Source organism: Danio rerio, chromosome 1, assembly GCF_052040795.2.
Source record: "Danio rerio strain M-AB ecotype USA chromosome 1, GRCz13ab, whole genome shotgun sequence".
NCBI lineage: Eukaryota > Metazoa > Chordata > Actinopteri > Cypriniformes > Danionidae > Danio > Danio rerio.
The window spans coordinates 18,454,118-18,472,034 of NC_141021.1; the positions used below are offsets into that span (position 1 = coordinate 18,454,118).

General features: G+C 35.3%; 1 long non-coding RNA gene across 1 annotated transcript; it reads left to right on the top strand.

The window, feature by feature from the left end:
• Positions 1 to 1,363: 1,363 nt before the first annotated feature.
• On the top strand, positions 1,364 to 17,703 carry LOC141385539 (uncharacterized). The gene is made up of 5 exons (XR_015476485.1): positions 1,364 to 1,791; positions 8,216 to 8,309; positions 8,581 to 8,860; positions 14,852 to 15,856; positions 16,178 to 17,703. It is a non-coding gene; the product is annotated as an uncharacterized LOC141385539 (long non-coding RNA).
• The last annotated feature ends 214 nt before the right edge of the window (positions 17,704 to 17,917 follow it).

Here is a 17,917-nt window from a genome sequence, read left to right on the forward strand (position 1 = left end):
GTATGAGTAGAACATGAGATAAATTATCCCTTGTTGCTTTTAGTTTGGATATATAGATCATGAAAAAAACAAAACTATTTTAAATAAACCATATAAAAATAGCAAACCCTGTAACTTGGCACAAATCACAATCATAGCTTATTACACTGTAAAAAAAAATCTGTATTAATGTTTGTTGTTGTTTTGCTTTTTAACTTATTTATGCTTTTGAATTGGATTATGGGATCTTAATCTTTCTTCCAAAAACATTTGATGTTGAAAAGTTTGAAAAGTCACTTTTGTTGGCATTTTTATAGTAAAAAAAATTCAACAAAGTGATATATTGTCTGTGTTTGTGTTGTAAATTATAATTCAAAAACCTTTCTCCATATATTATTTCGGGTATCACTTTATTGTGTTGGTCCCCTTAACATATTTTTTTTAACTTAAGTTACATTGCATCTACATGCCAACTAATTCTCAATAATTATAAGAAGACTGTTGTGGCCTATATTTCCATTAACTGGTACAGTACGGGTCATCTTTATCAGGGTAAAGGGTACCCTTTTGATGGGTGTGGTGTAAAAGATGGGTGTGGACAGAAAGTTTCAGTTGACATCATTCCTAGCTTGAGGAAATGTCAAAGTAAAGCTTTACCAGTTGTTCACATATCATACAAGAAACACTTCTCACAAAACAGATGCTTTATACACATAAATCATAAATACTTGTCTATAAATGGGGGGGGGGGGGGGGGTAGTCAAATGCATATTTATATTATATATTATATTATTATTTATACATTTTTAATGATTAATATTTAAGATACAGGTCAGAAATCAGAGAAAGCTATTTATTACTATGAAAGTAAAATAATTCTCACCAATCACTTATACTTTGAGTAGTATTTAGTACAGGGGTCACCGATCTCCTTTCTGGAGTTCCGGTGCCCTGCAGGGTTTAGCTCCAACTTGCCCTAATCAGACCTGCCTGGGTGTTTCAAGTACACGTAACACTTTGATTAGCTTGTTCAGGTGTGTTTGATTGGGTTGGAGCTAAAATCTGCAGGACACCGAACCTCTAGGATCAAGTTTGGTGATCCCTGATTTAGTAGAACAGATATTTTCACTCTACTTGCTTTGGCAAGTAATGTTCCTTTTACTTAAGCATTTGCTTAAGACTTGTGATTTGCATGTTTTTTTTTTTTTTCATGACCCTGGTATACAGTATACAACTAGATCTTAATATTGTACAGTGTCAGCATATTTTTAACAGTATGTCTCACTAAAACATGGTATGTTCAACATAAAATTGTAAAAAGCTGATCTGCTACTAACTAATAAAATATTAGCATAGATATTGATATTCCAGGCCTCCAAGCTACAAGTACGAGAGCCTGTCAAAGATAATATAACATGTTGTTATTCAGTGGTGCTGGTATCGTCTAACAAGGTTTTGCCCGTTGGAACATATCAACTGCGCATTTTGAAAAATGACTTTGCAAGAGCAAAGTAATTATTGGTCGTAAGTGTGTCACCACAGGGCACGAACTGGACTCAGCTGAGAAATTCTTATTGTGGGATTGGATTAACAGTTGGACGCTCTCTCTGTGTTTCCTTCACTCTCACATTCTCACCCATACCAGCTGGCGGGGAGAAAGAGTGAGTGAATGCTTTCAGCTCTTTCAGAATCGGATTAGTTCGGGGCAGTCAGAGGATGTGTGTCACCTTTCTTGCCCCCTCCGGCACCAAACATGCTCTGTGATGTTGGGTTTTGGTTGAGAAAGAACATAATGCCAGGAATCATAAACAGGTACAACACAAACCCACCCTTTGGCGATATGGTTTAGCTGGCAAGAACACACATTCTTTGATAGGTGAATACATCTAAAGAACCACAAATTTAATAGTTATTTTTCTGCTTCAAACAATAATCTTTTTTTTCTTTACAGTTTTTTTTATTATATAAGTATTATACTGTTCTTAAAAAGAAAGTTCTTGTGTCGATGGTTTCACAATGGAAATTTACACACCCTATTTAAACACCCTCAAACACTTCCAAACCTTTATGTTGAACACTCATAATATATATCCAACACAGGCTCATTGTAAAAACATATCCTACAAACATTTCGGGAGAGAGTGCATTATGCAGCCAGAGCTAAGTATGGCTGCATTTAGTTTTTAAATTGAACTTTACAGGGGACCTATATCTTTGTGCCGATGATGCCACGATTTCAGTATTTTATCAAAACAAAAGGGGCCTGAAAGACATCATGAGTTCACAGTTAAAAAATCTGTACATCTTTTTTTTGGATAATACACTTTCTTTAAACAGGTAAAACATGCTATTTTATTTGCTTCAAGAGTGAAATTAAACACAGATGATTCTTTTGTGGTTAGGATTAATGATTTGATAATTGAGTCAAAAAATGTTGCAAATTATTTGAGATAGTGCTGTTGCCTTACAGCAAGAAGGTCGCTGGGTCGCTGGTTCGAACCTCGGCTCAGTTGGCGTTTCTGTGTGGAGTTTGCATGTTCTTGCGTGGGTTTCCTCCGGGTGCTCTGGTTTCCCCCACAGTCCAAAGACATGCGGTATACAGGTGAATTGGGTAGGCTAAATTGTCTGTAGTGTATGAGTGTGTGTGTGAATGTGTGTGTGGATGTTTCCCAGAGATGGGTTGCGGCTGGAAGGGCATCCGCTGCATAAAAACTTGCTGGATAAGTTGGCGGTTCATTCCGCTGTGATGACCCCGGATTAATAAAGGGACTAAGCTGACAAGAAAATGAATGAATGAATGAATTATTTGAGATGTTTAATAGATAATAAATTATAAGGAGATGTTATGGCAAGAATGTTTTTTTACGAAAATATGAAGAAAAATTTGATTCTTAGCAAAGCAAGCTGATCTGTTGAATGTTCATTCTTTAAAATTATTGGCAGCTTTTATTCAGCCCCATTTTGATTATGCTATGTCATTTTGGTATAGTAGCTGCTCACAGAGTTTGAAGGAAAAAATCCAAAAGACACAAAATAAATTAGTATGAATAATGTAAAAAATTCTACCTAGAGCACATTTGCACATTTTTCTTTGACTCTCTAGAAGTTTAGTGGGGAAAATAAGTTTGTATTTGAAAGTGCAATCATGTGGAACAAATTACTAAAATCAATATAAGAAAATAAAAGACTTAAGGAAGTTCAAAAAAGCGTTTAAAAGAAGGTTGTTTGATGAGGTTATAGTTAGCATGACAATGCTTTATTTGATATGTTTTTGTATTGTGAATAATTTTGTTCCTGTTTTAAAATGTGGAGGTACTGTTCGTTTAATGCATTAACTGTATTTTGCAGCAAGGTTATTTATTTATTTATTTATTTATTTTTAAAGCCAGGACCACAATGGAAACTAGTCCAGGGCTTTATTATGTTTTTACCCTTGACAGTTTTATTTCAAAGTACTGTATATTGGATACTTGTATTTTTGTATAGTTTGTCTAAAATCTGTCAAATAAAACTTCAATTCAATTCAATGATGCCACCGCATCATGAATGGCTTTTCCGCTGTTACTAGTTTGCCCACTGGCTCACACTTACATTGGCAGACTTGAGACACAAAGAGAAATGTTCCAGAAAGCATGTAAAGCAAAAACAAAAGGCAAAAAATAAATTAAACAGGTAAATAACAGGATGAGAAAGTGGAAAGATCTGAAATCGTCGTAAATATCAGGAGGCCATGAGGGTTTTATTTATTTGTTTATTTTCTTTTGAAAACAGTGACTACATTTACATGGACACCAATAATTAAATTTTATTAAGATTAAGATAATACTCTGATTAAGAGTCAACCATGTAAACAGCGATTTTTGAATAATTTAATCAGATTAAGTTCATCGAACTAAAGAGAAATCGAATTAAGACATGGAGTATGCCGATTTTAGTTGCATCATTGAAGTGCAGTACAGATTTGTAAACACCTTAATTGAACTATTAACGTCATGATAGGACTTTTTCACCTTGTTTTGCAACAGGATAGTGCACCCCCCCCCCCCCCCCCCCCCCCCCACACACACACACACACACACACACACACACACGCACACACACATGCACATAAACGGCTGTTTGACACTCTCTGCACCTACCAAGTCTGGGTAAACCACAGACAACTGCATCGTATATGCAGATGTTTTTTTTTTTTTTTTCCATTAAGCATGCGGTGTGAACTTCCATTAAAAAAACAACTCTCCCAGCAGTTCATAGTTGCATCCAGTATCTGATTTATCATGGGGGCATGCATGAAATGATTCTGAATGAAAGTACAGTGCCAAACTGCAAATTAAAAATGAAACAAGTCAATGTTTACTTAAAAATGTTATTTGTTTTCAACAGAAGAAACTCAAACAGGTCTGAACAATGGGAGGATGAGTAAACATTGAGTAAATGTTCAGTAAATTATTTATTTCTGGAAGAACCATCCCTTTAAGAGCTTCAAATATATACTACAAGTGAAGTCACTCATTTTAGCAGTTCAAAGAAGCTGGCCAAAGCGAACCTTCCAGAAAAGCTCCTGCTGGTAAACACCTTTGAACTACCATTGGCGCATGGCGATTGCGTAATAGTTGTGTCTCTGAGGCTCTGGCTTCTTTGACACATCTTCTTCAGTTCATTTCTTCTGTTTAGTCTGCTGAGACCAGAAATCCATGAGTAAAGCAGGCTGATTTAAAGTAGTATTGAAAATGACATGGGTAGTGTAAAACTTCTTATAGGTACACATCAAAATCATACTATATTGTATATATTCATTTAACAATTTATTAAGAATGTAAGATGTATATTTAAAAAGAAATTTACAATTTTCAAATTATATTTTATTTATTAAAATGAAAGGTTAAAAAATAAAATTGTATTAGCAGTAGTTTGAGAACAACATTATAATTTACAATAACAATAATATTTTTTTTAAAAATAAAGAAGAAAATGCACTAAAGTTTAATTTTGACAATAATAAGGGCGCTTGAGTTACAGTACATGATCAGACATTAGTTTTCTTATTTTTCAATTGGCAACATACATTTTCGATTTTTTCAGAAGCATAAAAACATCTTTTTTTTTTACTTGAAATGAAATAAAAGGGATTTTTTAAGGAACAAAACACACATGCAAAAGGTCTATTAAGGTCCCTTCTAAAATATTAGAGTGGTCACTTTGACAGCCGTAGGCTCTGTAAATGGCACAGAAATATTTACTGATTAAAAATCTATTGTTTAACAGAAGTTCTGTTACATTTTTGGTTAGCTGACAATGGCTTTCTTCAAACAATGCAATGGTTAATATCACTTCCAGCACACATATTTTATAACAGGCCATTATAACTCCAATGAGCATTGCATTTCCTTTCTAGCTCATTGGAACAGGGGAATTTAAAACCTTGTTTGAAGTTAAATGATCATGGTTGCTCTTAGTGGCTAAAACCGGTGTTCATATAGCAGTGCTCATTATCATACAAACGAGCTTGGATCTAATTAAGGTCACCCTAAATCAAACAGGAATTAAAAAATGACTCGAATCCAATCAAGTATATTTGCTGCTCTTTTCTTATGTGAGAGACAGAATATTTCTTGTTAATTCCTTTTTTTTTTTCAAATTAAAACATTTTAAACATTTATTTATTTATTTATTTAAAGCTCAAATCATAATGAAGATCTACTAGCTGTTGCAAAAATAGACTGAACATTTATGTCAAGATTTCAATATGTGTTTTTGTATATATATATATATATATATATATATATATATATATATATATATATATATATATATATATATATATATATATATAGATAGATAGATAGATAGATAGATAGATAATAAAAATATGAAGATTTCCTGTAGGCTATTGTCTATATATAAGAAAAAAAAATTTAATTGGAAGTTGTATAATTGAATATTATATCTGCAATTGTCTTAAGATTCTAAGCTGTTTTTAATTTATTTACCTTTTATGGAACCTTGATCTCTGCTTTGACAATGTTTTCGCTCAAAATGTTTTATTGTAGTTACTTAAGAGAAAAAAAATAAAATATTAATGTCCAGGAAGGTCATGAAAAACACAAAAAATAAGGTAATGAGCAACCAGTACTTGTTATCTTACAAATGTATTACATTTTTAGTTGGTATAGTGAACAAAGTGCTTAGTTCTTATTAAATTCAACCTGATTTGTCATTTCCATTTCACACATAGTTAAAAAAAAAAATAAAAATTGAAATTTGTTTTAAAAAAGATGGCAGAAGGATATATTTTGTTATTTGGAGAAAGAAAGAAAGAAAGAAAGAAAGAAAGGAAGAAAGAAAGAAAGAAAGAAAGAAAGAAAGAAAGAAAGAAAGAAAGAAAGAAATGAGCGCTGCATACTGTAGTAGTTTTGAAACATTTTTATAATAAAATTATCACATAATCACATTTTTTTTCAGTACATGATAATGTTTTAAAGCCATACGTTTATCTGTATTTGTATATCTGTGAGTGATTTTAATTATAATTTTTTTTCATAATGTACAATGTAATAATCTCATCATGTAGACATGAGCATCATATTTCCAAACCTGTATGATTGCAAAGAAAAGGGTTCATTTATACTTGTCTCATGTATATAGTCTTACAGTAAATACTGCATACAACTGTATTTGTGCTATATGTGTTAAATTTTGTGCAACCATCTAAACATTACTTTTACCTGATTAATACAATATCACTGCAAAATATATTCAACTTCTTATTACTTCTATGTAAAGACTGAAACAAAAATTCTGTTGTGAAGATATTAGGTCTTATATTAAAATCTCCTATACTGTACATTATGTGTGCATGGATGTGAGCATAAGCAATCAGTTGCTGGCAGCAGTTTACTTAACAGGCTCTGGTGGTGCTTTAAGCAAGCCCCATTAAGACGATGAAAAAAAAATGAAAAAGATCTGGACCCCTGCTGGTATATCCCATAACTACACCATTACGCAAACTACACTGACAGCTTTATAGTAGATGTTTTACCAGTGGCCAATTTTTGGACTGTGAAATGAGCTTAGCTCTCTGCAGTCTTTGATGTTCAGCTAGGGTTGCTTCAGCTTCAGTAAAGCTGTTTTTTTTAGTATTATTTGGGGGGGGGGGGGGGGGGGTATTCCTATTACCACTTATAAAATTAATAATAAAATAATAATAATAATAATAAAATTATAATTCCTTATATTTATATAGCGCTTTTCTAAACACTCAAATCGCTTTTACACAATGGCAGGATCTTCTCATCCAGCACCAGTGTGCAGCATCCACCTGAAAGGCATAAAAGCTGCCAAATTGCACCAGACCACACCACATACCAGCTGATTGGTGGAGAGGGGACAGAGTGATGAAGCCAAGTATGATATGGGGATGGTTAGGAGGCAATGATGGACTGAGACCAGTGGGCAAATTTGACCAGGATGCTGGGGTAAACTTATGCCATTTGAGATTAAACAACCAACTACAGTAGTACATCAAAATCGAAAAATCAAGGTCTGTTGCATATAACCTTTCAGTTACTGATAGCAAAGTCTCTTTAAGGCAAGTCATTTCACTCGGCGGCCATCTTTGAAACGCCTCTTGGAACCATCAAATTCTCCAAATTTGCTGGTCAAGCTTACGATTGAATTTCATATTAGGAATCAACCAAATAAAATTAAACAACAACTGTTTCTTTAGTTTCATTTCTAACTGTCCATATCACATAAAATCTGCAAAAAACTCATGCCTTTTCCGAGCCCCTCCCCCAGAGTATCACCAGTCTATAGCAATCAATGATTGACTCCTGTACTAGAAAGTGTCCTTTTTTTCACCATATACTGTTGTGATCAATGATTGGCTACTGTACTAGACGGCTGATCTTTATTCACCATATTGACAGTTACACTTTTCCCTATTCAAAAATATACGAGTGACATGTCTTGTGTAGTCAACAGTCTATGCTAATACAGCCTTCTATATGGCAGTCCTGAGGTTAATAATAAACACCAGTCAAGTGACCACTCATCTGACCATCCCAGGTTAACTAAAAAATATGTCCCTCAGCCTATACATTTTTGCAGATAGCAAACTGCTCTACTCTAGGTATGTGTGGTTGCATGTTTCAGATGATAAATCCACTGGATGGTGCTGTCTACATTTTTGTAAATCTGAAATATGTTATACGTTATATGTTATATGTTTCAGACACACATCCTTTCTGTACATGTCCATGAGAAGGTGGGATTGTCATACAGATAACCTAGTGAACCACTAACCAGAACCCGTTCAAAAAGCAAATGTAAGAGAAACATGCACTGTGACCATATAGTGTTTCCTTGATTTTACATTGTATTTATCTCTTTTGTGGAATTGTGATTCAAAAAGCCTGACATAACAACAGCACACAAGGTGAGCTAAAGAGCAAACTGACCGTGCTAAAACAGTTGTCCATATGAAGATAGATAGGATAGGCAAACTTATTTGATTGTAAATCATAACACCATTAGTTTGTTTTGTGGACGTACAATTTTTTTTAAATTTATCAATATTATTCATTTCTTTTTCATCAGGGGTCGCCACAGCGGAATGAACCGCCAACTTATCCAGCCTATGTTTTACACAGCGGATGCCGTTCCAGCTGCAACCCAGTACTAAGAAACATCCATACACTCTCATTCACTCCCATACACTACGGCCAATTTTAGGATTTATACAGCACATCTTTGGACTGTGGAGGAAACTGGAGCACCTGGAGGAAACCCACGCCAACACACAAGAACATGCAAACTCCACACAAAAAATCCCAACTGGCCCAGACGGAACTTGAACCAGCGACCTTCTTGCTGTGAGGTGAAAGTGCTAACTACTGAGCCATCTTGTCGCCCTTCATCAATATTATGTCGCTTTAAATATAATTAGTGTGAAAAGGAGCAAACATGATTGGCATCATACTGCTCTGTACTATTCATTTTACCTAGAAACTGCAGTCACGCGTGTGTTTAAGATTTTACAAAAAAAATGTAGCCGTGTTGCATTTGATGCTGACAGGAATAATTGTAAAAGACATGGAGGCCAAAAATATATTTCAATCTTTAGCTTCATTAATAGCTATCTGCACATATAAAAACCCATCAAACAGACTGAAAGTCAAAATGTGTGCATCTGCATCTCACAGTAACCCACTCCTGTCAAGAGTCGTGTGTAGCATTGATCTCAGTGGAGGACTTTGAACAATGACACTTTTAGGAAAGCTATTCATTATTGCTGCAAATCTAATCTCAATGTTTACTAACTGTAGTACGTTTGTTAAACCCACAAATTGGCAAGTGCAATGCAACAAGAAAATCGTGGAGGACCTCTCTTGTTATACACATGGACAAAAACATTTTTATGAGATATGCATGCATTTACAATAAATATACATGGTTCATGGTCGACAGAAGATGGGATGGCACATAAAAAAATAAAACAAAAATTCATTCCATTTTTCCATCTGTTTAGCCTAATGAAAAAGGGTATAAACAATGATAGTTTGGGTAAACTGTTTCTTTATGGTGTAATTTAAATTAATAATTATAGTATGCAATGCATTTCTCTGGAAGGCCATTACGGCTGGAATTCTTTTTCTCTAACAGTTCTGCCTGGTTCTCGAATCTGATTGACTGTGATTGTTCTCGAATCTGATTGAAACTGCTGTATAAACGCAATATTACTCTCATAGGTCATGTGATATTGCATATATATATATATATATATATATATATATATATATATATATATATATATATATATATATATATATATACAGTTTAAGTCAGAAATATTAGCCCCTACTGAATTATTTGCCTCGTTTATTTTTTTCCAAATTTTTGTTTAACTGTTTATTTTCTGTTTATATATACACACACAGACACACACACAGACACACACACACACACACACACATACACAAACACACACACACACACATACATACACTTGTCGGCCACTTTATTAGGTACACCTAACAAGGTACTGGAAATGTTCCTCAGAGCTTGGTCCATATTGACATGATAGCATCATGCAGTTACTGCAGATTTGTCAGCTGCACATTCATGATGTGAATCTCCAATTTCACCACATCCCAAAGGTGCTCTTTTGGATTGAGATCTGGTGACTGTTGAGGCCATTTAAATATAGTGAACTAGAGTAATAGTTACTGTTGCCCTTCTATCAGGTGGAACCAGTCTGACCATTCTCCTCTGACCTCTGACATCAACAAGGCGTTTGCACCCACAGAATTGCCACTTACTGGATATTTTCTCTTTTTTGGACCATTCTAGAGATAGTTGTGTGTGAAAATCCAATTAGATCAGCAGTTTCTGAAATACTCAGACGAGTTCATCTGGCACCAACAACCATGCTTACACACTCAACAGTATAGTATATGTATGTAATGTAATGTATGTCGTTCCAAATGGCACAATAATGTTTTTTTACTAAGCGGAAATTCAAACCGTTTGCCTTATGACGTTTGACATTTGCCTAATCAGTGAAATAAACGACCGAATTATCAAACAATACCTGCCATGAGTGTAACCGCATTCACTATCGGGAGGCGCGACAATCCCCCTCTCAGGAGAATTTTCCTTTTACCATCCAAAATAAATAAAGTTATCCAACATGTACGCCCGATAGCTCCGCCCCTTCCGCTACGTGAGCAAACCTGCAGTCCTTGAGTGTGTAAAGTGTCCAACATTCCACTCTTCACTTTACCGGCTGAATGAGTGCCTCATCCGGGTATTAAAGTGCACATTATTTTTTAGAGTTTTCAGTATGAACACTCTCATACTACAAAATGGCGTAGAGTAGCGCATAAGTATGCGATTTGGTACGCAGTTCATGTCTGCACGCTTAAATGCATTGAGTTGCTGCCATGTGATTGGCTCATTAGAAATTTGCGTTAACGAGCAATTGGATAGGTGAACCTAATAAAGTGGCCAGTGAGTGTATATATATATAATAATCTAAAATTGGAGTAAAATATTTAGCTCCACTGATCTAATGTCATTAAGTCTTCTATAGCAAATCCCACCACAACACTGTAGGAAGTGCTTGATAATGGATTTCCTCCACAGTTCTCTCAGTGGTCTAGGAAATAGTGATCTTTTAATGGATGCTCTAATTTTGTTAATTAAAGTTCACCATGGCTGAGCAGAAGGTATTAGAATATCGATCCTTGACATTTTATTACACTGATAAATCGCACCTAATATTTTCATCATAGGAGGCGGTCAGTCAAGCTTTCTCACCATATGCTTGCCTTTATATTGACTCGAAGAACATTAGCAGTGCTCTCTATTGAGTGCTTGAAGAGTGAACTGCTAAATGTCTTTCAAAATGAAATGCACTTCGAAATCCAATGGACTGTCACAACCTTTACTGCTGGGGGAACAAAGAGGGGAAGATATTTGTTCTTTCTCATCTTCTCTGCCCACTTTCTCTCATTTCATTGACAAAATAAACGTCAGTCTAGGCGTCTAGAGTCAGACACTGTGAATAATGAAATTCTTGGGCAGGGATGTCTGGACAGAAAGGAGGAACTACACATTCACACTAGTCACAACACACACGTATAAATAATGTATATGAGCACGGTCTCTCACACACACTTATTAGCTGTCTCCACATAAACACAGAAATGCCATGTACCCTATAATTACAGCACACAATTGCTTAGCTCTCAGCAACTGACATTAATCCTCATGTGATGTACGCTAAAATTATACTTTTGCTGTCAGACAAGAGCGAATAGACAAAATGCGTGCGTGGATAAAAAGAAAACATACTTAACAATAACGTTTCATTAGTTAATGCTAGTCTTTAAGACAATTTATAAACCTATCACTTTCCAGAAAATCTTCCTCATATAAATAGGCCGAGTGCATTAGTGCCCCCACCAGTGCCGATATACAGCCATATCGCACTGCTACGAGTGTGATATTGCGTTTATACAACAGTTTACGGCATAATTGTGTATTTTGTATTTTACTTTTGTATGAGGAACAACTTTCTTCCACCTTGGATTCAAATCATTAACTGACAGTTAAAAAGCTGAGCAAGCATCTTTTAAACTTTAGATCTGTAGTGTCTGCATTTTGCTGGCTGTCATAGATATATACACTAGATGTCGCATAGGGACCCTGAGCATGAGTCAATAGCACCGCCACATTGGTACAGTGCTCCCAGGACAAATGTCATTCAACCGCACTAGTCAAGACAGTGTTATTACGTGAAGATGCTGGACTTTAGCGCTGTCTACGGGTGTAGTAACGAGCAAACAAAGAAAACAAAGCACAAAGGCAAAATATTTCATAGGTAATATTAAGTTTTTTTTGTTTTTGTATGTTCTGATCCAACTCGCACTAAACACTCGGCTTATGCTAGTTTTGTTAAATAAAATCAGCAAACAATGCAAAAGAAATATGACAACGAGATGCTGCGCTGCCAGAAACTTATATTATTGTCGGCAAGTGAAGGAGTCGTTCGGGGGATTCATTCACAAACGAATCGCTCCCTCCGTCAGTATGAGAAGTGAAAGCAGGAGAGGAGGTGTGTTTCAGGACATGATTAGATCAAATTTAAAAGGGAGTGTAAATCTCTGGCTTTGGATGGCCACAGTCCTCCACTATACCTTGGTCCCGCATTCATTTCAAAGGAGCGCTACCCTGTACAAAGATGGCGGCGCTATTGACGCATTCCGTCCAATAGTCAACAATAGGCCAGGCGACATCTAATGTATATATCTATGGCTGGCTGTATGTGGGCGAAGTAATACACAAAGGGTAAAGAGGCTGTATGGGTGCTGATATTACTTAAATATATCACGGCTATCAGCCAATCAAATTCGAGAACCAGAAAAAAAATTTTTAAATAAAAAAATTATATATATATATATATATATATATATATATATATATATATATATATATATATATATATATATATATATATATATATAATTTTTGAATTATTAGGACACAAGAACCAATAGGAGGGCTAAAAAGGGCAAGGCTTGGTGAGACATTGCTTAAAAAAGGCATAGAATACGCAAAGGAGGGGAAACTGATAAAACTAATTACTTTCAATGACTTCTTTTTATTTACAATTATAATATAATAAACGCCACACACACACACATACAGCATGAGTCTTGTTTCCCTAGTGGTCATTATGTAAGCGGTTTTCTGTGTTGCTTTGCCATTTTTTTGACCCCTTGTTTGTTTTCTTTTTATGTTGTTTTGCCACCTGCCGCAACCTCTTCGCCTATGACTATAGCCCCTTTCACACATACAGACCTTTCCGGAAAATTGCCGGCAATTTTCCGGAAAGGTTGTATGTGTGAACAGGTCCTTTTTGAAAATACCGGTAAATTCGTTCTGGCTATTTTCCAGAAAAAGAAGTTGTAACATTACCGGCAATTTGCCGGAATGCTGCGCTGTGTGAACGCAGAAGGAAGATTACCGTAATAAGCGCGTGCACGTCTAGAACGTGCTGACGTGAGACATCTGCTTTAGCCAATCACAACAGTCAGACGCATTTACGTCCGCGCGGTTTGTGAGAATAAAAGCCTTTGAATATTTTTCCAGACACATTTAGCTGCTAGAAGTTAGTCAGATCAAGTTTATATGTTCTTCTTTATGCCAACTGTGTAAATAATCATCAATGAGATGCTTATGATAAGCCGTTGTTTGTTTACCTTCAAGCTTTGCGTGTGCCTGTGAAACAGCCTGTGAGTGCCTGCACACGCATATTATGAACATCTCGACATGCGAAAGTGATCCTGCGAAAGTTGTTCACAATATTGATCATCCACAGAGTTTGTAATTTAGTCAAATGTTTACAAATACAAGCACAGCCGTTTAAAGCTCATTTGTGGTGAATGATGTCAGAATTTACCGGTATTTTGGAATGGATGTGTGAATGCTCTTTTCCGGAAAAATTCCGTAACGTCCTCGCCTGTGTGAACAGCGCTTTTTTGAATATACCGGTAAAGTCGTTCCGGAAATTTTCCAGATATTTACCGGTATTACTGTGTGAAAGGGGCTTATGACTACTCTTTGGACTAGCTGTGTGCTACCATGTGCACCTGTATTAACCTTGCCTGTCTGACTAATCTTAAATAAATCTGCATTTGGATCCGCACATCTGTTGTTGTCACCAATGAATCATTACAATTATTTTTATTTTTTATTTTATTATTATTAGTAGTAGTAATTAATAATAATAATAATAATAATAATAATAATAATAATAATAATAATAATAATAATATTGTACATACCCAACAGCATGTACCTGATGGGTACTTTTTATGTGAACTTTTAGTAAAAATGACAGTACATATACAAATGGCATTAGCTGCACTTTAAAAAAGATAAATGACATTGTGCATGAATAAATACATAAAGATGTAGAATATACATGCAATGAAGACCAAGTTTTTAAAAGTCTTTGCAATTAGTTTTCATTTGTGGAACTTACATTACAGTTAACCTGTGAAATGTGCTTAATAAAGTGTTTTTATTTGCTCATGTTAAACTAGCTTTAAACAGAACTGAGCAGTGGCGATTCGAAATTTAGATTTGCAGGTTGTTCTCAAATTTTGATCTCCACTGTATATAAGCATAACACATATATATATATATATATATATATATATATATATATATATATATATATATATATATATATATATATATATATATGGGTATTTAACATCTTCATTCCATTCTTTTCATGGTCTGAATTTTTATTTTTCCTCCCCTCTTCCTATTTTCTTTCTCTGTCTTTTTGTGGCAGGTCATGGTCAGCCCATCGTGCAGACAGACTCTGCCCCTGCAAGCCAGACGACCACTTTGGATCAAAGCGTGACACTGTCAGTCTGCCAGCCAAATGCTGTGGCTTCCAAAAAGTCTTCAGAGCCAAGATGGAGACCTTGTGGTCAGACAGTGAATGCTTGTTTCCACTGTAGGTGTGGTCGACCTACCAAGAAGTTCAGGAATTCTAGTGGATGTGAACATGAAGTCACACCAGACAGTTTGTTTGTCTTTTATTTCCAACTCAAAAGGAAACTCACAGAGTGCTCACAGGAAAGAAACATCACTAGACATTAAATTGAGGGAAAAAAAACATCAAATGAGCACATTTGCTTAAATCTCCAGCTAAGAAAAAAAATCTTAAAAGTGCCCAAAAATTGCACGTCTCTTCAAGTGCTTCAGAAGAGATATAAACAAATTTGCTAAGATGCCAAAGTCTACAGTCAGAAAACACATTTAAATACTTAAACAGCTACACAATCCATACTGTTTTCATAACTCTGCCAGCATATTACATTGATAAGTGTCTCATTTATGCCTATTTTTATTTACCCTCCTTCAGGAGAAGTGTACTTTATTGAAACTAATTAACTCTCAGGAGAAATGAAAGAGCAACCGCTTGGGGAAATTTTCCTTTGGGCTTCAGTGTCAGCAATGTTTTACTTTGCTGTCAGTAGTGACTCTATTCACAGTCTTTCACTGCACCATGGAATCACATGAAATATGAAATAAACCATTTTGGCAACTTCATTTGAGCCAAAGAAATTTTGACTTCTGAAAGTTACTGGATGCTTTACAGCAATATGACATTTTGCATAAAAAATAAATCTAGTTAATTAAATATATTTAATTCATGATATAATGAGGCATACCTTATTACGCAAATGTATATTTTATATGTACTGTAAACAGATTAATTAATTAGACAGGCCTTTTTGCAGCACAAAGCTTTTGATTTTGTGATGCAATTCTGAACAAGCTGTTATTTGTTTCACTTTCTACCACACAGATGGACTTCTCCCACTTAAAGATGGACACACAGAGAAAATGATAAATGTTTACATGCACTCACACAGACAAATACACTAAAGTAATTCTCATGGACACTAAAATGTCCTCAGAGGGATGCCTTTAAAGGTGCAGTATGTACGTTTGACATTCAGGATTTAAACTAGGTTTTGCACACCTGGTTCAAAACACATGCAAGAGCAGGTTACCAGATTGAAGACATCAACAGAAGTGTGCCAGACTATCGAGCCTAAAGGCAGATTTAAACCATGTTCTAAATAAAAGCAAATGCGCGTGACAGAGGGAATATTTTCCATAATAAAATAAGTTTTTGTCCTAATCAACATCTCAAATGTATATTTTAAAAATGCCTTCTATTTCTTGCTGAACAACAGGATAAACTGACAATAGCCATGTTTCCATTCAAAAATCCGAATTAACTTTAGGTGCAAAACTAGATTAGCGCATAAAGGACGTGCGAACAAAGCAGCATTTCCATTCAACAAGTCCAACATTGTCACTTCCTGATTATCTGGCACCAAATATCAACAGTAAAAACACAATTTGCTGCGGTAGGAGAAGCTGCGTGAATATTTTCTTAATTTAATAAATTGCACCTCAGAAAGCAATCCTGACATGCAGTGAATGTGCGGTGGCATTTGAAGACATGAGACGCGGAGCACAGATCCTTTTGGTCATTAATAAAATAACAACATTAATACTGAAATGGTTGAGGCATTTTAGAATGACCAAAACCACATTTCAGATGTTTCATTATGTGCTCAGCCTGCTCATTTGTCTATCAACACACATTGTTATCATCACATGATGTCTTATAACAAAGTCACATTACTTTTTTAATGCGCATACTGGAATTTGTTCTGTAAAAGTGTTTTCACATCATGGTTTATGCGGATCTTTTCTTATCGAATAAAAAGTTTATCCTACTCTGGTGTGAGCATATGTTTTTTATGCACATTTTCAAAATGTATGTGCATCTTGGCGTTTCCATCAACCGTTTTATGCACATATCCAAAATGTGAATAAAAATAGGTGGATGGAAACGTGGCTATTGATGACCTCAGGTACACCTCATGTGCTTTATTCAGTGGTAGATTTAAATGCTATTTTTAGACATTTATTGCCATACTACTGAAAGCAGCAGCAGATGGTTTAATAAAATAAACCATTTGAAATTGAACTTTAGAACTGACTCAAACCTAACACATATCAGTGATTCAGTGTGTACATTTAATAATGTTAAAGAGGTTTAATATGTATTAATTAGATTATAAACCTTATCATTTCATAGGAGTGCAGTGAGTGCACTATTCTGTGCTTCTTAATAGCTGTATTTACATTTCTGTCATGCTGTATCTGGTGCAATTTTTATGCTTTAGAGGTGTCAAAAACTTACATACAGCACCTTTAAAGAAGTACAGAGAGAGAGAGAGGGAGGGAGAGAGAGAGAGAGAGAGAGAGAGAGAGAGAGAGAGAGAAAGAGAGAGCCTTGGTAAAAATTACATCCTAAAACACACACACTTTCAGACATTATTTGAGAAGATGAGGTGGACAAGCACTTACAGTACTCTACATCCCTGTGACTTCTCTTAAAAGCCCAATATTAGAGCCAATGTCCTTGAGAGCCTTTTAGCATACACCGAGAACAATCATAGATGAACAGATTGTACCTCCGCTTTCCACATTCGAGGTTAGTCCACTTATCGAACAACAGAGTACAAAATAAATTAATCCCGTTCTCCACAATATGGAGGGTGGTATTGCAAGGCAAAACAAACAGCACCCAGAGGTATTAATGCACGACTAAACACAAGGCAGGCTCATGACGATCACTCGACGCAAAAGTATAAACCAGCCTTAAGCAGTTGACTTTATGAATGACATTGGGGAAGTCGTTAATAACCTAATTTTCCTTTTTAGGAGAATTACTCTTTAAACACAGAAATCTGTTTACTATTGACTGAAAGTCACTTATCTTATCCCAATGTAACTCAGTGCAGTAACGTATTAAAATAGGATA